Genomic DNA, 22,264 nt, shown 5'->3' on the forward strand with positions numbered 1-22,264 from the left:
CATCAGCGCGCGCATTAATTTTCACCTGATTTTGGAAAAAAAAACAAGAAATTTTGTTGCCTTCTGACTGTGGTCAACATGCTGACAATGGGCAAAGATATCTGTTGCCATGCCGGAATGTGGATGGCAGATAACTATGAAGAGAGGAGACAAGAAAAGGCTCTGATTTAAAGTTTTGTTTCTTACTTTGATGGAGTAATATGTGATGCTGGCTGCGTATATGTGATGTTCCTACTGAATCAAAACCATTCGTACAATGATTGAGTCAAAATTTTAAATTGTAGGAACCTTGTTTTTTTCGGCCCGTCTTGTTTCTTTTTTGCCCGCTCGCATTAGATTTGGAATCTACGGAGGATGTCATCCATAAAATTTACCTGCTGTGGCCTAATGTCGCTGGCTACCACCCTCGACATTAGGAAGCTGGCGGAAACTACGGAGGATGGCACCCAGGCTTCTGCTGACAGGCTCTATTGGCTAATTTTGTGGTCTTGGACACCAGGTTTCCTCCCAAGCGAACACCTCAATTTGTACTCTGCTAAATTACTTTTCCCCTGCATGTTGGGCTGTTTAACCCTTGAAATGTCAGCGTGGATTAGATCATGCTAATACTCGTGTTTCGTCAGCCACACTCTTGGGCGAAAGAAAAGCAAGGGGCATTTGGGCCGTCTGGCATCTTGCCACAGTTGGAGTTGATATGGAAATTACAGTTATAGCTTTTTGTTGCTGTGTTATCAAGCCTAGCGGCATGATTTATTGCATTCTGCCCAGATCATACTTAGTGTCTACACCTTATATCCTTCACCTTTTTCTCACTCTCAGGCCTAGGAAAAAAATGTTGTGTTTCCTGTTTCCCGACCGACCCTAGAAAAAGCTGCCGACCCTAGACTTTTTTTTTGTGGACCCCTGCAAGGGACATAAGATTATTATGAGCTGATCAAGCTGGTAGCCTGGGTACCATCCTACTTGTATGCCGGGGCTCCCACACTCGCTTCCCCTAGGGAAGCGAGTGTGGGAGCCTCGGCATACAAGTAGGATGGTACCCAGGCTATCAAGCTGGTACAACAAACCCATAAATATATAGCGTCAGTCTTCTCTGCCACGACCAGTGAGTTAAAACTGGATGAGATCACTTTCCTTTCTTCCTTCCTGCGTAGGGCCCACCACTGTGGTTAGCGTAAAAACAGTTTCTCCAGGTTGGAGCATCCTAATTTTACTCCAAGTCCAACATCCAATCATCTAACTTGCTACTTCCCCATAACACACTGGTCACTTAGGCCACACCAATTTAATTTGTTGGTTCTTGGATTTTTTCAGAAAAAATATGAAGCGACAAGGCGAAAAAAATAAAAACAGGTCTAGGACTATCTTATTATAGCTGCAAATGCTACAATAGGAGCCATGAAGTCAACACAAAAGGCTGGGTTAATATTTGAACAATGAATTTTGAACGTTTAATCAAACCACTGCATAGATAGATGGAAAACCTGTAACAACTACGAATGGGCTAATCACAAGTTTCGGTATTTTTCTAATAGCAAAGCATTCCTTAACATATCTACCTATTTTTGCATTGTGGGGACCTTTACATGTAAAGATGTAATGTAGCCAAATCTGTCTACAACATCGAGACTCTTGAAATCTGTTGTACTTGATTCGAGAAATGTATGTTCTTTGCATATCCTTCCCATGAGTCAGTGGGGGATGCGCGCTGACAAATGGTGTGTGGAGGGAGTGTTGTCACGTCCCCACTCCTCGTTAATGCTTAATGTCCTCTGTATTTCCCCGCCTAATGAAATATCAGTGGAAATTGATGGAATATCAGGCGAGGGTGACCCGGCAAAGTTAAAGCTGACCCGGGGATGTGGTTGGGAATGGGTAATGTGTGGTCCAGGAGCGGCACCGGTGGTGTGGAAGGGGCACAGTCTGTGTGTCTGTGTACACCGTCTGTTGAATTGTGGTTAGGCCACACCAATTTAATTTCTTGGTTAACGGATTTTTCTAGATGAATAATGGAGCGGGACGGGCGAAAAACAAAAATAAATAAAAACAGGCCTAGGCATCCTAATATGGCCCAAAATGGTACGATAGGAGCCATGACGTCAAATTGTACCAGGCTGGTTCAAAATTTAAACAATGAATTTTGAACTTTTAATGATACCACTGCATTGAAAGATGGAAGAACTGTAACAACTAGGAAGAAAAGGACTGTTTTCAACTGTTCAGGGCAAAATATGAGCATTTTGCAGTTGATTCTGAATTTTTTATTTTTTATTTTTTGCAAATCAGAAAAAAATGAAACGGGCGAATCCATTAACCAAGAAATTAAATTGGTGTGGCCTTAGGCGTAGAAAAAAAATGTTGTGTTTCCTGTTTCCGACCCTAGAAAAAACTGCTGACCCTAGCCTTTTTTTTGTGTGTGGACCCCTGCAAAGGACATAAATTTTTTGAAGATATAAGTGTCCTCATAAGTTGACCACTAGAGAAGTAAAAAAAAAAGATATATAATCCCTACCTACCAACCCTTATTTTTTAAGGACTGAAACAGGAAATACAACTTTTTTTCCTAGGCCCTAGGTGCTTCACCGCACGGTCACAGCTATCTTGGGAAATAGTTGAAAAATGAGATTTTTATTTTAAATCTAAATTTTTACAATGTTTTTTCAAAATGAAGTTTTTTGTCTTAAATTACACACAAAAAATATCTGTTTTGTAGAAAAAGCATAAAGCATGTGGTATGCAGAACAAAATGATACTGGTCCAAGTAACTTTACATTATGATTTTCTTTGAATAGACAACTAAATAATAGCTAACAAATAACAAAAAAAAAAATGCTAAATAATCACAAATATACAATCAACAATTCATAAAACATGAAAGCCAAATATAATGAGAAGGCATAACAATAAAGGATAAATGTGACAAATGGATTAAGAAGCCAATCATAACAAATTAATTACATGTAATAACTCAACTGGAAGTGACCAGCACAGTTCTTTACCCATAATCCTAACCCAACAAGTGCGGCGTCCATGTCCATATTTACCGAGAGAGCGGCAGCGCCTGTTCCGGCCCCAGGTTCCTACTTTCCTTGCCCAAAGCTGCTGCCCATTATCTATCCCTGGCGGCCCCAGCATAACCCTACTATCTCTCTTTATGGTGATGGGGTTGAATCCACCTGTCCCTGGGGAATAGGTATTCCTTACCTGTACAGGCCCTGCCTGATAATGGGCTACTGAATTGCTGTGGGCAGTGGTGCTGTTGTGGTGCAATGTGCTGCATACTGATTCACCGGAGACTTAAATCTTCTCGGCGACGTACTGCAGCGGATTGTTTCATGAGTGACTTAAGTTCGTCACTTGTGGTTCGTCTCTCTGCATTTCCGACAGTTTCGGTATTGAGTTTTCACAAAAGTCTATCCAATTACTAAAAGTACTGTTGCTTAAGTCCAGTATGATGTCTCACTACAAGCCAATTCTCTGTCATCATTGTTGTTGCAAGAAGTATTGATTAAAAGTATTCCTAACATTAGATACAGTAACTGATGCTTTATGCCCTCTCTTGTCAACTCTGTACTGGTAGCTTTTTTCTAGAATATGTATGCGTACATCCCTCCACAAATTTGAATTTCAAACTGCTTTAACCCACCAATGTGCCAAACACGGTTGTACACTTGTCATTGTATGACTTGTTATATGTGACAAAAATGACACCCAGATTTTAGAGAGGCATTCCTTGTGTCCTGCAGGTTAATTGAAGCAAAATTTTTGATCTGGAAATTAATTGAATTAATGATGATCCAAACAGTTTATGTCAGAGCAGATAAAGATAGTTATGTTTGTGTATGTTTAAAAATTTTACATGTTTTGGTATGCCTACAGGCCACAAGCTTGAGGTGAAATTAATAAATTATTTATTATTGTGAATTATTAAAATTAATAATTTGTGTATAACAAATGAGCTCTGCTAAGTAGGCTAACTTCATAGATCTGTGAGCAAAGCTGTGCCATTACTTAGAAGACCTCCCTTCAATCTGCAATTCACAGAGAAAAACTGGGATTTAAAGCAACAACTTGTGTCAATCTTAAAGCAATAGTTTGATTGCCTGTTCAAAAACTGCAAAAATCTGGCTAAACAATTTCATGAAATTGCATGAAAAAAAACAACAACTAGCAACCTGCAATGATGTAGGTGGGAGACAAAAGCTCCCACCTTCATGCTCTATTGGTGATACTTCATGTCCTTACATGTAAGCATATGTAGGTGTGGTCCCCCATCCACTTATGGAACTGCACAGTTAGGCAGAACCAAGGAGCACTTGATCTGGAACAACTAACTACAACTGATTGTATCACCTGACTTTTTAATCCACAACCTGAACAGTGATCACAAACTTCCCCATTATATTATCGGAACCATTTAATCCTCAGCTCATCAGCTTGCTGACTGAACATTATGTGGCCACTTCTGCGATAATGTAGAAAAAATTGAGCCATTATTATTACTTGCGTATTGAATACTGATGAAGAAATACATTCATTTCTTTCTTTCATGTGAAATCAATCTCATCCCGTCAGGTCTTTAACTTCCCAGTATTGTGGGCGGAGAAGATAGATTGATTAATCTACTGTTGCCATGGTAACACAAGTTTCTAGCGGAAGGTGGTTGATATGTCCCGGACAGGCCAGAGTCTTGTGACCAGATTCGTCGTTTGCCGTGCGCTCGGCGACATCAATTCTTCTCCCCGCCGCGATACGTTACCACTCCATCTGCCTAAGAGGTAGAATTGATCATCTGCGATCTAACTAAGCTTCCCCTAACAGCTTTTAAGACACCTTCCTACAAGCGCCTCCACCTACTGATAAAAATGCAAATTGCTTCCTCGGCTGCCCGTCGATAAATCAGCCTGCCTTATAGGTGTTTACCCTACGCCGCCGAATTGCGGTAATTGTTTTTTCCCCGGCTGCACGTTAGTATTCCGCGCGCTTGCGTCGGTAAGTCGCTGCTACCTCCGCCGCGCGTGTCGCTTCATCCTTATGAAATCTACCCCCAACCAGGCCCTTGGACAAAATAATTGAGCAACCGAGAGGGTAATCGTGTGCGCGTATAGAGGCTCTTTATAGCCCTTTTTCTATGCCTCCCAGCCGTTCTAATCACAATATCTTGCCAGGCCCATTTGTCATACTCATAACGGAGGCCGAGCTTTTCAATGTAGATGTAGTTTTTTTGATTGATGAGATTTGGGAGCTGTGATGTGTTGTCTTTGTTAGTATTCAAATTGTCAGGTGGGGTATAATCACGTTGGGAAATTTTCGCTATGATGTCATACTACTTAACCACATTATAGTCAGATTTAATGCGGCCACCTTTCATCCCGGACATGTAATGAAAATGAAATTAATTTTGGAATATCTATTACCATCTGCTGTGTCGTTCCAGTCAGAAACACGAAAAATAAATCAGTAACAACCCCACGACAATGAAAACGTATTGGAAAGTTATTTGGGGCGCATTATGGCATGTTTTGGTTGGTTTGATGGGGGCTTTGAATAATGTGAGCTGAACATTTTATTGCCACATTATGACAATCCTAGATGAGAGCTGTCAGTCCATATTACCGCCGCGATCCATTTTACCAGCGGTAATCTTGGTCCTTTCACAGCCACTCATGTACATCATATGGTTACACTGAATGTGTTTCTGGAACATACTAGTACTGATAATGAGATTAGCAGAGAGGTCTCTATTGCTTTTACATACGATAGAAGCACTTGACGTCAAGGTGTCATTCAACAATATGGCATATTGTTGTTGATACATAAACAATGCATCTATGCCTGCTACATGTGTATTACTGAGACAAAATAACAAGATTAAACAGCTTTCTGTTGAGTAAAAACTTTCTTGTGTGGAGTGGCTTGACGCATTAGAACTACATATATTGACCTGTTTGTAAATTAGCAAACATGTTGCATTTGTAACTGAGAACGAAGAACATCGATAGATATCAATTATGCAAATTATAGACATTTGCATTATCAATGACAAATATGATAACACCAAGGTGATAAGGATCACATTGTTAAACTAAGTTTAAATCATGCAAAATATGATCCTCATTTACATATGTAATGAGAAAATGCTAAAATTGTCCTCATATTGGTATGGTAGACTTTTGTACTTTAGATGTCTAGTGTTACTGTTAAAACAATTTTTAATATAGACCATCAAAAATGAATATTAGAAACATATAGCGACTGCTGCCCACCCCTGGGACAGGGAAACCGGCAGCAGTATAATCTAAACCAGGATAGTGAGTGAGTGAGTGAAGCAACGGTATTTCTTTGAACAGTGCAAAATGGAGCAGATATTTTTGGAGACAAAACATGTAATACTCTATCAATCTATGATAACAAAAGCCAAACTTAGTAAAGGAGATGGTTGTGTCTTGTACATTTAATCAGACTGAATACATAAACACATTAATTTTCATACAAACCTGTAAAGAGATTTGTATCCATGGAAACTATTCGGTCAGAATCACTGAAAATTAAAACTTCAAAGTAAAGATAAACGGTTCATGCCCACAGGGTGTTATTTGGGTTCTTTGACGTCAAACCTTACATAAATATCGCCCACCAGACAAATGCCATTCTAGAAGTTTTCAGTGTTGTAAATTTTAAATAGGTCGCGCAACAACTATTCATACATGTGCCAATAGCAGTGTGGCGGAAAGTGCCTTACATTTCGGCAGCACAGGTCACTAGTGGTGCGGTAAAGGTTAGAGACGACATCTGTAGCAAGTAGGAATACTGATTAGAAACTGTTGTCAAACATTGCATGCTCGTAGCCAGGATTTTGAATGGGGGGGGGGTATTCTTCCCACTGCTTGAGCTGAGGGGACCAGATAGTGCTGTAGGTTCCTAGGGGGGTCCGGGGGCATGCTCCCCTGGAAAATTTTTAAAATGAACTTTCTGAAATGGCATTACCTGCGTTTTTGAAAGGATTTCAAACAAAAAATCAGAGATAACTTTTTATTCAGTGATAGAGTCAACAGTTTTTCTACGATTCCAGCCCCGCTGGTGATACGAATCAGTCCATCTTTTGAAGAAAAATCTTGGACCTTTAGATGAAAAGTGGACCAAAAAGTGGACCTTTGAGACTTGTGAGGGGTTCGTCCGAACCCTTGCATTGCACTTACTATTTGTCTACTGTGGCTTCTTTGGCTTTTTTGTGACACAGAAGTATAATAATATAATGTTGGTGTTAAGAGTATTTTGCATTGATTTACTAGATTTTCTGTAATGCTATTTTTATGTGTATGTATTTTTGTACAGGTAGAAAGGCTAGAAAATAAAATAAATGTAGTTTGACTAATTACATAAGCAGTCATCAGGAGGTCTATATGGGGGTTCCCAACAACATCAATTTTATGCAAAATTCAGGAATACCACCTTTGCACTATACAAAATTCAGGAAGGCAATCACACAGTATTTACCCACCTCCATTCAACTTAAGGTGGTTAATATAGAATACCTTTCTCTTTGGATTACAGGAATCAAAATAGCTTATCTTACATAACAAGGTGTGCCCTCTCACAGTGCTTTGTCAAAATCAAAACTGGTGATTACTTGTACCATATTACCAGATAATTGGCTAATATGAATAGATAAGACTTCTCGCTAAATATAGTATAAGGTAATACCAGATGAATACCAGAACTAAGAAGCCTTTTTTTGTTACCAATCGTGACTATATTGCTATATTCAGATAGCCTTGCTCTATTTTTCAGTGCAAAAGGGACTTGTATTTTCTTGCTGCAACCCCAATACAGTAAACTATTGTAGCCAAAATATGAGCATTTTGGAGTTGATTCAGAGCCTGTTTTTTTTTCAAATTAGAAAAAAAATGAAGCAGGCAGTTGAGAACCAATTGATTAAATTGGTCTTGCCTTACCACCAGAATACAGTACTTCACAAACCATGCAGGAAGACTCTGCTGACTATAACGTCATTTGTTTAGAATTAGAGTATTCCAAGCCGGTTTCAGTCCGTCAGGATGCATCGAGATGGATGCGTGAGATAGCGCGGAGATTAGGGGAAGCCCGCCGTGGGTCACGTGACCACACGTAGTCCATCATGCATTGTTTGCGGACAGCCGTGCGCTGTGCGGATGCTGGTGTGGCCGACACCTCTGTAAACACCTGCAACGAAGAAGACCATTGCAACGTGAAGATAACATAGAAGAGCTGCACTCTCAACAGTCTGTTCTGAAATTTGAAAAGCCTCCAAGTTTGTTTTTGCCAACATTGGACATCATGAATATGAAGTGGCGTATCACCAACCTCTAGTCAAAGAGTTTTTTTTACTTCTTGAAAAGTAGCCATAGTATTCTACACCTACAGACACAAACACAGGGATCGGAATATTGGGTGCATGTGCATCTTAGTGCAGGTAAAATTGGAGCTGTGCAGGTTATTTCTGATGTCTACCTGCTCCTAACTGGTCCATGTACTGGATTTACATTATACATGTAGGTGTATGTGGATTTTTATATGCTCCATTGAGGTATCAAATGTATAATTGCAATGGTTTCAGAACAGTTTTTAGTTCCACAATTCCTGAATGCCCACTTCCTAAAGTGCAGGTAAAAGTTGTCTGGTGCAGGTCATTTTCTAGCCTCCATAGCATGCCAAAAACTGGGTGGCTATGGGGTCTTCAGGGTCTTTGGGAGCTTTTAATATGTTTTATGTGCTATTTTCTGATTGCATATAGACAACATAGCCGGCCTGGTTGAATTACCTCTGTTTTTTGAACTGGGCTAATAAGAAAACAGCCGTAGACCACCAAACCCCCAGTTCTTTAAGCATGCTACGGAGGCTAGTAATTTTCAGTGTTACCTGCACCGTTGCAGGTATGCTGAAAAAAGTGTTCTGAGCCCTGATCATGGTGTTGAGTGTGGCTTTTGACCCCACAACGTGCCAGACACCTTGTTTATGTCATTGTGTAGATGTTGACATGGCAAAGGTTAATCTTTTGTCTTGTACAGTTCAATAGTTCTATGGCTGAACTTGGGTGTGCAGCTGTTTGTTTATATGAGTCTGTATTGTTTTTATTGGCTCTGTAAATGTTTTCTGTGCAGTGGAAAGATTGCGTATGCAAAAGCTGGAGAATGTGCATAAATTGAGACTGTTCTTTTTCTCCTCTTTCAAATACCAGCAGTGGTTATATAAAGAATTCTTCATACTCATTCAGGAAAGAATCAAGAATACTTTCCATTCTTTACATTTTGATGGCATTTAATTCAAACATACCAAACCTGTATACTGGAAACATACAGTATTGGAAACAGTACTGATATTGAGAACAGAGTCTAAGACCATGCCTGCGTTGTAGATTCAGGGATGGAAATACTTTTTTCGGCATACCTACACTGGTGCAGGTATTATTATAACATGCACTAGACAAATTTTACCTGGACCACTCATAATTTAGAAAGCTTTAGTATGGATCACACTAAAAAGTGTTCAGAAACCGTGATGATTATTTTTTTTTTTTACATTTCATTAAGAATGTAGGCGGTACCAGTCAATGCACAAATCCACATACACCTAAAAAAAGCCATGGTCCAGTGCAGGTTAGGTAGACGTCAGAAATACCTGCATGGCTCTTAATTTATCTGCACTATTAGCCTGCCTATGCAAGAGGCATTTCGAGCCCTGAGATCCATTATTACTTTATATACAGTTTATAGTATATTCCTTTTGGAGTATTCAATTTTAAAAAGTATAACTTTTTCTTTTTACCATGGCACTGTAAAGATACACCCAGAAGCTATAGATATATACTGACTCATAATATTCAACGTTAATAACTACAACTCAATACAGCTAATCTATGACAGGTTGCTGGTTTTAGGGGCCAGTTTATGAGACATAGAATTTCAGGGATTCACTATTAGGCCACAGTAAGTAAATTTTATGGATGACATCATCCACAGACTCCAAAACTAATGCGAGAGGGCGAAAAAAAACAAGGCAGGTCCAAAAAACAAGATTCCTATATTTTCAAATTTTGACATCATAAACCCTGTTAAACCATGGGCGATAGGCCACCGAGTTTTTGTTGAGATCGCTGTTGCTTTGTTTTATGAACACTCGTATACTGTGCACTCCGTACAAGCTTAAGATTCCCGATAATCATACACTGAACACAAACACTATGAACACGGTCCGTTGAAAGGATCCGAAGAGTCATGAACTCAACACATAACACCGTGAACACTGTCCGTCGAAAGATTCCCGAGAATCATACACTCATCGCATAACACCGTGAACACGGTCCGTTGAAAAATTTCCCTAGAATTCTCTGTACAATGAACCATACATATATAATACATACTGCTGGGTACTTGGTCCGCTGAATCATACAATAAAAAGCACACTCATTACTCAGCTGTTACATTGGCGTTCAGGGTAGCGCAAAGGCCGACGGGAATAGAACAGGTTTCGCAAACTCGAATGCGTTCGCAAAACCGCTGCTCGACTCGATAGAACCCCAAGCCGGGGCTAGCGCTAGCGGTGATAACTTCAAAAAGATGACAGGGTAGGAAACACCTACCCGTGAACTGCGTTACCAACTGGGGTGGCAGCAAAAATGTGACTTAGAATCACGTTCGGTGTGAAGTCCCTGCCTCCCCAGACTCAGAAAACACGATATAGTACATTTTTAGAGATATTGGGCACAACTACACTTTTCCAAATCTCATGCCTGGGAAACATATGTAGAACTGAAAACATGTCGGTGGGGTTTGTGGACGTGTTTAGAGTACATTTACACATAGCATGTCAAGACTCTTGTCGGGTGATGTAGCCAGTTGTGTGCGTTTACATTTTAGAACCGCGCGGGAAATGTGGGCCTATCGTGCGTCTGATTGGCTAGCGATGATGTCATTGACCTGTACAGCAGCGACCTGGTAACGCAGTTCGCCGGAAATTGGACTTTACAAAATGTTTCATATCTTCTTTAAAATATGGTATCATACCCCCAAAAAGTTTACATGGCTACTTAGTTACCCCTTGATTATAGATAGTATCAAGACTTTTATTTTCCTTATGGCATTTCGCAGAAAATAGGGTCTTTTGAAATGGCATTTCGCACCTAGTGTATACTAGTACTAAGTACCTAACCAAGATGAAGCGTTCGGAAGTCGCTGTTCGGCTCTCGGCAATCTTCGGGAGACTTCGGTATCTGTTCGTATGGTTCTTTGGAATCCTCATCAGTTTGTGACGCATGATTCTCGGGAATCTTTCAACGGGCCGTGTTCACGGTGTTACGTGTTATGTGACTGTATGATTTTTGGGAATATTTCAACGGACCACTGTATTGTGATGGCAACGGGCTGAATGAGTAGACACAGTGTATGTTCTAACATGCGCGAAACAATAATAAGGATTTTATTTAATGGTTTACAAAACAATGTAACGTTACATGTATTGTTAGATCTCAACAAAAACTCGGTGGCCTAGCGCCTGTGGTTAAACAAGAAATGGTACCTATATTGTGCTGACTTTACTGCCAACTTTCACAACATCCATTTGTCACTGAAACAACTTTGAAAAAGGTAAGTTTTCAATCATAGTACAAATGGTTTTGATTCAGTTCTAAAAAGAATGAAATACATTACTGCATCAAAGTAAAAGTCAAAACAATAAATCAGAGCCTTGTATTGTCTCCTCTCTTCATGTTTTTCTGCCATACACGTTCCAGCATGGCAAGGCATGTCATTTTGCCCATTTTCGGCATGTTGACCACTAACAAAGGGCGACAAATTTTCTTGTTTTTTTTCCTCCAAAATTAGGCGAAAATCAATGCACGTGCGGATGTCATCCATAAAATTACTTGCTGTGGCCTTATATGCTGTGGGAGCAAAGTTTGTGGCAGAAGAGCTGCTGATTTGCATAGACGGTATCAGAGTGACAGTGACTGTTGGTCGGGATGACCCACGGTGTTCATCACGTAGCACTAGCTGTCAGGAAGTATTAGTGTTCGCCTGCCCCCTGGATTCTCTTATGTACAGTATTCCAATAACGCCGCCGCAAAATTGCCAAGGAAATATCTTACATTGGGTTGAAACAGTCCCTCATGCACTCCCACACTATCCAAGAGTGGCAGAATATGAATGTGACATTGTGTCTCTTTAGATGACAGTGGATCACAATGACCTTGATATCGTGTGTTGTGGTGTTTGGTGAGTTGTGAAAAGTTAGCCGGAATTGGCTTGACAATAGTGAACCCTGCTCAATATCTGACGCCAAACTTGAGTGTATATTTCTCTTGTTTTGGAGCCCCTTACTGTCTGACTTTGAGGACATGTTATATCAAGAAACAACATTGTCTTTTTTTTTGTTTTCTTTGATATTTCATTGTTATAGCCTGAAGATTCTTTTGAGTACTGCTGAATTATTAATTGATTTCATGATGTATTGAAAACTAGCAAGTATAAAAACAAGGATTCTCAGCTGTTGGGGCCGAGATATGAACATTTTGAAGTTGATTCAGAACCTGATTTTTTTTTTTTTTTTTTGAAAAGCAAGAAAAAAAGAAGAGGGTGAATCCGAGAACCAAATAATTGAATTGATGTGGCCTTATAATATATAATCCACTTCAAGATTGGATGCACAACAAATGAAACCCTGGGATGTGCAATGTAAGTCTACTTGATAAATACATCTTCCTCCTGTCACTGATGGTAGTGGGTAGATCAGTGATTTAGTGGTAACAAGCCAGCACTAATGTGAGCTAATCAGGCCACCGACAAGTGGTAATAATTACAGGGGGATAGGTGGCAGGGGTCAGAGGGGCAGTGATTGGGACAAGCATGCTGAAATTTGAAAGGCAAACCTCTGAGGGGGTTATGGGGTTTGACCAGCACTTGTTTTTTAGTTTTCTTGAATTTGCCAGAATTTTGGAAGTGTATGTATGTGTGTGTATGTATGTAGCTTGGCATGATAAGTCAAGAAGCTATGGATGGAAATGTCATGAAACTTAGTACATGTATGTGTGTAGGTCTTGATGAGATGTTGAAAAGATTAGATTTTGGGCCCCCTGGCAGTGTGTTATGGCGCTGCAGTGGACCCTTTTGATATCTGGTGACTGAGACATATAAGGGTCACAAATTTTGGGGGATAGGCAGTTCATGTGCTCGGGAAGAATCCTTGCTAGTTTGTTTGTTTCTTTCTTTATTTGGTGTTGGTTTGTGGATGGGATAACTAAAAAACACAAAAAGAGTATATTGGTATGAAATCACAATTTTGTAGATTTATTAATACTATGACAGTCTGAATTATATTCTGTCTGTCTGGTTTATTCTTATGATGTGATATTTGAAGCACCCATGCCATATGCTATTCTGGTTTTGCACCACATCTGTAGAACAATATCCAGAAAGTTTTATTTTCTTCCTCATCTTTTTTTTAACCTACTTTCAATTAAAATGAAAACTTCACCAAATATCAAGCAGATGTTACATGGCATATCTGAACTGACTCATACACCCTTAATTTATAAATGTGCTGCTTACAAAGAACAAGAATAATCATGATAATCTGTATAAAGGAAAGGTAATGTAATTGAATTAATGTGTTTATTTCTTTTTACAGATTACCTGCAGACTATTCAATTAGTGAAATGCTTATGGCATTAATTTTGTTGAAAATTCGTGTATAGAGCGCCGACCAACTTGTGTCTGAATCAGGGCTCGAAATTCATTTTTGGGAATAGGTGCACTGGCGCACCCAACCTAAAAATTTAGGTGCACATAGTCAAAATTTTTTGGGTGCACCATATAAAACAAAACCTAATTACAGATCTTTAACTGCTCCTTTTCTGAGCTTGAATCTAAAATGGGAGCTAACTTCAAATGTCAAGTACTACAACAAAGAGTTTATGACACTTAGATACCAAGAATATCCAGTATTACTGTATACATTCAATATGTACAAAAATACGGACAAAATATTTGGGAGCACCAGTGCACCCACAGAAAAAAATTGGGTGCACAGCTCCAATTTTGGGTGCACTAAGGAGCACATGCACCCAGTATTTCTAGCCCGGTGAATAATCTGCCTTTTTGTATTGCCTCAGGGCAGGTGGCAGATTTTAGGCCCCATGAATGTCACAGGTCTGCCAGTTTGGCCCAGGATTAATCGGCAATGTTTTGTTGCAGTCTCCTCCATCTGCCCTTGACCTAGCAAAAAGGGGTAATCTATGGCAAGTCACAACAGTTTCATGTTCAAGGTCCAAACATTAAATGTTAGGCCACACCAATTCAATTTCTTAGTTAACGGATTTCTGTAGAAAAATAATGGAGCAGGCGGGCGAAAAAAAAACTGGCGTAGGCATCCTATTATGGCCCAAAATGGTACGATAGGAGCCATGAAGTCAACACACCAGACTGGTTCAAAATTTAAACAATGAATTTTGAACTTTTAATGATACCATTGCATTGAAAGATGGAATAACTGTAACAACTAGGAATAAAAGGACTGTTTTCAACAGTTCAGGGCAAAATATGAGCATTTTGCAGTTGATTCTGATTTTTTTGTTGCAAATCAGAAAAAAATGAAACAGGTGAATCCGTTAACCAAGAAATTAAATTGGTGTGACCTTATAGTACGTTGGCAGAACATACTGCACCTGCGCAAAACCACCTGAGATTGTTAATTGTTCTCGTTGGATGTTAGGTTAACGTTGGTTGCATCAGAATTTTGCCCGTTGCGGATAATTTCTTTTTGGAAACAACAATCATAAACTATAGATGTGATGCAATCTTTAAAAAGCGAATTCGACCTTTAATGAGACGGGGTTTGAGATTCTGCCAACATGCTTAATACATTGTTATTTCCTGTTGAGATATATTAAATTTCCAGCAGAAACAAGTGTAATAACAGCAAACTACAAAAATATTTATTTTTTATTTTTTTGTTTATCCACCTTTCAATCATTTTTTGTCATTTCATCATCATAGAAACTCATTGTGCCAACTCAACAGTCAACAATACAAATACACTACATTAGCAAGTGGCAAGTGAAGAGTTACATGTTGAGTATCATGTCACATCAGCTTGACTGGAACTGAAAGTACCATATAGTTCTCAGCAATAACCCTACCCAGGGCTCGAAATTCATTTTGGGAATAGGTGCACTGGTGCACCCAACCTAAAAAATTGGGTGCACAAAAATATTTTAGGTGTACCATATAAGATGAAATAGAATGTCTAAAAAACTATGATGATGTTTCATTTCAAGGAAAGTACTATAACAATTATTGTATAATTTTTTTGTGACACTTAGTTGTTAAGAATATGCTGTAACTACTATATATTTAACACCTTTACATATGTTAAACCTATGAAAATTTGTGGGTGCACAGAAAAAAATGGGTGCACAGCTCCAAATTTGGGTGCACTAAGGTGCACATGCACCCAGTATTTCCAGCCCTGCTACACAATATGGAGTGACATGTTCTAGGGGGTGATGTTTTCATGAGAAGCTGGTAACACATCTGTCCCAATTTTGTACATCTAATAAGCATCAATTAGGGAGGGGAGCTAGGATCCCTACACTGTATATGAATTACGTAGATTCGGGCAGTCCACCAATTATCAACTCCGCTTGAGCTCCACAACTACGCAGACGACTACGTCAACAGACCACAGTTGTTCAGAAAAAGGCTCTTTGATTGAGTCAATGCTGTTTTCATGCCGGATTTCTCTGGCTTGGATAAAAGAAGATTTCAATGAAAAAAAAGCACTTGTGGTGGCCAGCGCCTGCGTCATCGCACTCTGTAAGGATATGTACATGAATGTCATTAGCCAGGCATAATTGGCCTCTTGACAGTTTTAACAAATGTAAGACTGAGAATTAAAATGCTATTGTTATTGACATCTATCAATGATACTCTCTGCAAATGTCTACAGCATTTCTACCAGGGCTCGAAATTTATGATATGTATATATATTTTTTGGAATAGGTACACTGGTGCACCCACCTAAAAAATTGGGTGCACAAAAAAAATTTGGGTGCACCATATAAGATCAACTAGGAGAAAAATAGGTTAGAATGTCAGCAAAAAGTACTTAATGTCTCATTTCTAAAGAAAAGTACTACAACAATGATTTCATTATTTTTCTGACATTTAGATGTTAAGAATATGCTGTATACCACTATACATTTAACACGGAAATATTTGGGTGCACTCAGGTGCACCCACAGAAAAAATTTGGGTGCACAGTTTCAAATTTGGATGCACTAAGGTGCACATGCACCCAGTATTTCAAGCCCTGATTTCTACTAAGTTGTCAATATGACACAAATTTTTTTTTTGTATAAATTTGAAATGACTTAATTGTGAATATTGAAATAGAATTTACTGTTCTTACAGTTGACATGTGAAATTTTATAGGGAAAAACAATAATTAGGCTTGAAGATAACTTGATTTTCAAATTTCCCAGGCCATTATATCCCAATTTGAAAGTCAATGTTATAACAAGTTTACTGATCACATGGCTGAAAGTCGTCCTGTTGTGCCTTAATAAAGATCTAAACAATTTAATAACGAGAACAACGGGGATTATTAATGCCCCGAAGATCCTATCACAGCACTATTGTTGTCTTCTTTGTCTGGTCAGTCTGGTCCTTAAGTACAATACTGTCTCATTTATCATGTAAGGTCATGTAAAAGCTCTCAAAGGGGAGCAGTGGACAATATTTTTCCTCTGTACAATACCTTGTCATTGTGAGGTCTCCTGGGAAAGGCTGAGCAGAGAGTGTGTGCCCTTTTAGAAGGTCAATCCACAGCTCCGGCCCTGGGTGGAGATCAGAAGTTTGCGAGCCAGCTTTTGTGGCCTGGTTAGTTCGATTATCTCTGCTTGTGGAAGCCCTGTTACCTCCCCAGCCCCTTTTACATGGTAATCAGTGCTCTAAATCAGTGTGGGTCATTTGAATACACACAAGACACTTTGACATGTGTCGCCACGTGTGTGCAGACAAATAGAGGGCTGGTAGGGGCCCCTTCATTAGCATACAGCGACTCTATTGGTTTTTTGTGGCGGAAATATCTCCGTACGACAATGGTGGTGATCGATTGAGCCTTTGTTAGTGTGAAACCCTAGGAGTTAGCCAGGGCTGGTATGTAGTAAGGGATACATCATGCCAGACATACACAAAGGCCCAGCCTGCCATACCATCCCCTCCTGGGGAAATAGCCGTAATCCTGTTAAAGTATTGCATGATTACTGTAGCGGGTGCTGTTGGGTGGGACGTGTTGAGTGTGCAAGGCTCGTGCCAGCCTGCCCGGCAGTGTTTGGACCAGGTTTTGTTTGGTCTGAGTATGATTTGTGTACAGTATTTGAATGAATTAGCATATTGTCCAATCAAGGGGAGCGCTGCTATTGGTATGCAAATGTGTGAGGGGTGAGCAAGAGGTGCTGCCTACAGTGGAGTGAACCCTGCTATTTGGTGTCTGAATTTTCGCCGCCTTTGTTTGCAGGTTTTTTAGGCAACAAACTTGGCAGTCCCGGTGCCGATCCGCTGGTGAGGGGAAGCAGAGGTGCCGTCGTCAGCGTAACTGAAAGTGTGTCCGCCGACTCGGAAATGTGGACTCACCACCGCTACAGCTAGGAAGGTAAGCCCCACAGCCCCAGCTGATAGTTTGTGAGTTGTTGAATGTAGCCCATCAGTTGACTGCCTGCAGCTGATGAGAGTAGTGTGACCTGTCGTCTGCTAGTGCCACCTTCCCTGCCACTGTGTCCACTGTGGCATGTTTGTAACACAAGCAGTGGACGTCCGCTGCTCTCCCAGTGTGTGTGGATGTCAAGAGGGGGGATTGTTGGTAATTCTCTGTAATTGAAGTGCAATCTTTTTTCAGATTTCCCCCCATTTCCCCTGGGGTACAGGCAGGCAGGGCCAGCCTAGTTTATTAGACTTGCAAATGAGGGTAAACATCCCCCAGCAGTCAATAGACTGGGATTGTGAGGAGGGGAGAAAGGGCACTGTATGAGTAGGGGTCAGCCAGTGGTATGCACACGAGCTATACACTCCCCAGCCCAGCTTGAGCATATAACATCCAAGGCCCTGACAGACTGGGGGGATGTTGTTCAATGTGCACTTGCCATTCATATTAATCCTGTAAAGGGGATGAGGAATTCTCTCTGCATATGGCCCCTGCATATGGCCAGTTTCTCAGAGTTATTGTCGGGGTTAGTTCTACAGCTCTTTTTCCACTAGGGTCAGTCTTGTTTACCCACTCGGTGTAAAATCAACAGCCTCATTGAGAGAGTTTTAGAGCTTGTTGTGACTGGAGACAGGGATGCCGGTGAGCGTTATAGCACTGTAGTGTAGGTCAGCAAGTAAAGCATGTACACAAGTAGATACAGGGATGGTGTGAAGTGTTGGCCACATTTTGGCATCTTTTCTTCTGGAATCTGCGGTATTCCTACCAGAGGAATTGCGGGAATTGCGTTTCAAAATAATCAGGTGGAAGAGGGATGGGGGGATCTTGTGTTGACAGAGAGAGATGACTCTGGGATGGGGAGGAGAAAGTTATCATCATGCCAGCATGACAGCAATGGGAGAAATTTTACAATCAATCAATCTCTGGTAATCACAGTGTATTTTTCTTGTTTATTTACATTACTCTTTTACTGGTCATTCATAATATAAGTCAGTACCAATTTTCCTGTTTCTGTTTGACTATAGTATTCTGTTGTATATTCATACAGTATGCCAGTATGACAGCAATGGAAGACATTTTACAATTAATCTCTGGTAATCACAGTGTATTTTTCTTGTTTATTTACATTACTGGTCATTCATAAGATGTGGTCAAAGTCGGCACCAATTTTCCTGTTTCTGTATACCAGGGGTTTTTCTGAACAGGGGAACAAGGGCGCAGCGCCCTCATGTAACAAACCAGCGCCCTCATATCAATTTTCAGATTGAAGTCTAAGTCTTTTTCAAAATGACCTTTTTCCAGTAAAAATACAAAAACAACACCACAGAACAATAAATTCTAGCATTACAAACTATGTTACTCTCATAAAAATTCCAAAATCTTATCACAAACTTGAAAATTTAGCTCTAGTAGTAAAATTTTGAATGGAATAAACAATGTTCATTGAGAACTTGCTCAAAGAAATGTAGCTAGACCTCCTTCATTTGCATACTATAGAACAGGCTCTGAAGTGAAACATGACCTGAGTTTGTAGCAGCTTGGATGAATGTGTTGCAATTGTGCCATGGGAAAGGTTTCAGCTTGTGGCAAACCCAATGTTGTCATCTGGAGCTACTAGTAACATTGATCACTAATTGTATAAGTGTATAAAGGGTGATTTGCAGATTGTGTGTACTGTTGATTGTACTTATATTTTATAAGGGAAATGTGCAATGCATGAATAGAAATTTGGGAAAGGTATTGAGGTTATTAAAAGTTCAAATTTTCCCCCTCAAGTAGCCTCAAAATGTCCCATTTCAACTTCAAATTTTCAAAGGCTTCATATGGCGGAAGGGGGGACCCCCTTCCGCACCAACCCCCCTCGGTCGCTTCGCTCCCTCGCCATGATACTGCTCCCTCATGCCAAATTTTTCTAGAAAAACCCCTGTATACTATAGTATTCTGTTGTTATATACTCATACAGTATGCCAGTATGACAGCAATGGGAGAAATTTTGCTCCCATTTATCCCAATCTCTAGAAATCACAGTGTATTTCTATTCTACAATGCTGCTCAGTCAGAATCAGTTACTATCTCTGTTTGACTACTTTGTTATTTCAAGCTCGTACCTGTAAGAGGCATAGTGAATCGACATTGCACATGTATAGCTACTAGAAAAAGCATCATGCTGTTTGAAAAGCAGTAGATGCTTTACTTCAGCATGACTTACAATGACTACCTGTTAGAAATTTTGATTTGTTATTTGAGGGTTGAACTTGAAGAAAAGAAGTTGTTTCGATGGCCTGGCATTTACATTCAGACGAGAGTTTTCAGTCAGGAACTTGTTATTCATACCAGCTTTACCATGTGGGTAATCCGTGTAATGGTGTAGTTTTGACATTTTCTTTCTGGCACATGCCTGTCATGTGCCAATAAATTGTCTGCCAATGGCACCTAAACGAGCGCTGTCAGCAGCTATTGGAGACCATCGGACAACTACTTAGGGTACTCAGTAAGGAATAATTGGTAGGGAAGGAGTGGCAATTTGAGAGCCAGAATATATGGAGGAGAGGGTGCCTGACCATTTTAACGTGAATATGACTATGATATGACTTGGAGGGGATCTATTTTGAAAGAGCTGCTGTGCTCAGTATATCTTGACTTTTGAAGAGATCCATTTTTGCCATTTCTTATTTGGAGAATGTTGGGCGTAGATTTTGGATTTCGTCCTAAATAAACCAGTTACCAAGACTTTCTCCGGAAATTTTGAAGAAGAAAAAAAAAACACAAAAAAACAGGACAGCCTGTTTTTATTTTTATTTTGTTTCAAAATCCGGACAAAAATCCGATAGCCAACGAATCAAATTAGTATGGTCTTACCATTGTTGTGAAATATGGATTACAAGTTTATTTAGTAGCACTGGCCTCCCCTTTCCCAGCTTTATTTATTACCTTTAGCATAGACTGAGGTGTTGCTGTCTATTCAACCCTTTGTTGATGCCAGGGTGTTAACGCGACAAATATCTTGAACCCAATATTAATTACACATTGTCCCACAGCTTAACACAGACCTGCCAAAAGTGACTGTAGCCCTCTCGTCTCTAAAAACAGACAACTCAGTTCTAGTTCTACTGAAGAATTTTAGACAGTTACATTTTGTATGGTTAACCACTTGTTTCCTATGTTTGTTTCATACACTGCTTGCAATTTCTGTCATTCCCCGTATCACCTACTTGCAGTTAGTCTTTGGGCATGAATTTGCTATAACATATTTTTAGAACAAAGACAACGAAAAAGATAAAAGAAGGCTCAAGGAAAATTTAATTTTAACCTGTATCATTGCTTTCTTATGCCCTCAGGGTTCTAGACTTACTTCTCGATTTAGAAAATTCTAGGCCAACCTCTGAAATTTTGGGTACATTTGTAGTAGCCCTATAGTACTACACCTGCTAAAGGGTATATTAAAATCTTGCATACAAGTGAAAATACTGATTTACTTTTTAACTACTGCCTTATCTCGACCTTGGATCTTAGTCCTCTGTCATTATCTCACAAAACTCCCTTATTAGAAAACAGGGAAAGTTATGTTATGATTGAGATACCAGCTGATTTGATGCGCTTTGATACAGAAATCAATAATTCAAATGGGGGAGCCTGAAGTTGAAGCTGGCGAGATTTTATTTGTGAAGTAGATCATTTATCTCTGACAGTTTCAATCAAGAAACACAGCTAAGGATACAGGATGGATTATATTCCTGAAGGCAAGAAAGAAATCAGTAAACTGGGATCTACTGTGTAGATGTACATATCAGAGCAACAGTAGGAAACTGAGAATTTGGAAAATCTAATGACCTGAATGACCTTTTAAAGTTTTGGCCTTATATTTCAACTTGTTGCCAAATGTACCACACAATTTAACATGTTTTTGAAAGCGACAGAAGGTTCTTCTCTGCATACATGTATTCTTCATTTTTGTCATAACTGCTCTAAATATAAAGATCTTTCTTGCATTTCTGTCATAACAACTTTACTGCTACATCTATAATTTTTCAGCGATACTTAGGTTTTCTAAGTTCTCATTTTTTTAGGTTACAGATGGAAGTAAAATTACAAATAAATTTGTTTGCACAAAGAAAACAATTCTGTCTTTGTAAGAATAATTCCACCTGCCAGATCACACTGTCAAGTTGTTGAACTCATCTATCAGGTCATAATCCATGAGCAGTACACAAAAGTTAGACATACTCGAAGGGTACAGGAATGAGACTTGAACCCTGGACCCTTGGTTTAACTGCTGCAACAAGGTTGGTGCACAGTGTGACAGTTGTATGCCCTCCTGCCAGTCAGCAGAAGCTCGCTGCTGTTTGTATTTACTTGGCCCGTGACTGGCTTGTATGCAAATTTCTTTGGTGAGGCTCTTTAACTGTGGCAGTTTGGCAGCTGAGCCCAGCCCTGTCTGTGCCAGATGTAACGCCTCGCTTCAACAACAACATCCCACTCTCTTCTCGACCCTACAAGTGTTAGGCAGACCTAGCACGCCGGCAGAACGTAC

General features: G+C 39.8%; 1 protein-coding gene across 14 annotated transcripts in view; it reads left to right on the forward strand.

Moving 5' to 3' along the window:
• LOC109485464 (zinc finger MIZ domain-containing protein 1-like) overlaps nt 1-22,264 on the forward strand; it is a 133,998-nt gene that overhangs the window by 7,316 nt on the left and 104,418 nt on the right. For 11 of the 14 annotated variants that reach the window (XM_019789067.1, XM_019789077.1, XM_019789074.1 and 8 more), the window contains exon 2: nt 17,551-17,685. The gene's annotated coding sequence lies outside the window, so the exon portion shown is untranslated. Of the gene's footprint in view, nt 1-17,116; nt 17,190-17,363; nt 17,384-17,469; nt 17,686-22,264 lie in introns of those variants that run through there. The other 3 variants (XM_019789069.1, XM_019789072.1, XM_019789068.1) reach the window with 3 other exon arrangements.

Source organism: Branchiostoma belcheri, unplaced genomic scaffold, assembly GCF_001625305.1.
Source record: "Branchiostoma belcheri isolate BF01 breed outbred unplaced genomic scaffold, Haploidv18h27 scaffold76, whole genome shotgun sequence".
Classification (NCBI taxonomy): Eukaryota; Metazoa; Chordata; class Leptocardii; order Amphioxiformes; family Branchiostomatidae; genus Branchiostoma; species Branchiostoma belcheri.